At 48.8% G+C, this 762-nt stretch overlaps 1 non-coding gene across 1 annotated transcript; it reads left to right on the plus strand.

Moving 5' to 3' along the window:
- The first annotated feature begins 357 nt into the window (after positions 1 to 357).
- On the plus strand, positions 358 to 464 carry LOC148092008 (U6 spliceosomal RNA). The gene has a single exon (XR_015715361.1). It is a non-coding gene; the product is annotated as a U6 spliceosomal RNA (small nuclear RNA).
- The last annotated feature ends 298 nt before the right edge of the window (positions 465 to 762 follow it).

Here is a 762-nt window from a genome sequence, read left to right on the forward strand (position 1 = left end):
TGCTGGGGCTGGACTAGCTGTTCAACAAATGGTCCGCTCAGTGATGCCAACAGGACTCTCCATCTAGAGAGGCTGCCAAGCCTTGATGCTGGACACTGGCAGCCCAGGCCACTCTCCCAGGCTAGAACAGCTGTTCCTAAAAGCCGGCCTAAGGCATTCTGCCAACCATAACCAGGCGGTGGGCACCCTGCGGGCGTGTCCAGGAACAGATTCTGGACACTCAGGTGGCTCAATCACCTCCCCCGCCAAGAAGCCCCCTCTGACCTGTCCTGTCCATGGGTTTCTATGAAGACACACACACACACACACACACACACACACACAGTAACTAGCAGTGTCTTTTCAGAACAGGCACCAGAGCTTGCTTTGGCAGCACATATCCTAAACTTGGAATGATACAAAGAAGATTAGCATGGCCCCTGGGCAAAGACGACATGAAAATTCACGACGTATTCCATACTTAGATTAAAAAAAAGAAAAGAATAGGCACCGTACACCCACCTATCACCGGCTGTGTCAGGCACTGCACTCAAACCTCACAGTGACAGAGAGGAGGCATTATGATCCCATTTTACAGATGAGGAAATGGAGACAGAAGCTTTAAGTAACTTAACAAAAGCCATACAGTTTGTAAATGGCAGAGCTGGGATTTAAATCCAGGTCTACCTGCTTGGAGAGCATGTTTATTTAACCACTACACTGAATTGCCTTCTTTAGCAGCAAAGTGGCAATTCAGTCCATGTTCGTTGGGAGGTACATGAA

Source organism: Miniopterus natalensis, chromosome 11 (assembly GCF_054644295.1).
Source record: "Miniopterus natalensis isolate mMinNat1 chromosome 11, mMinNat1.hap1, whole genome shotgun sequence".
Lineage (NCBI taxonomy): Eukaryota > Metazoa > Chordata > Mammalia > Chiroptera > Miniopteridae > Miniopterus > Miniopterus natalensis.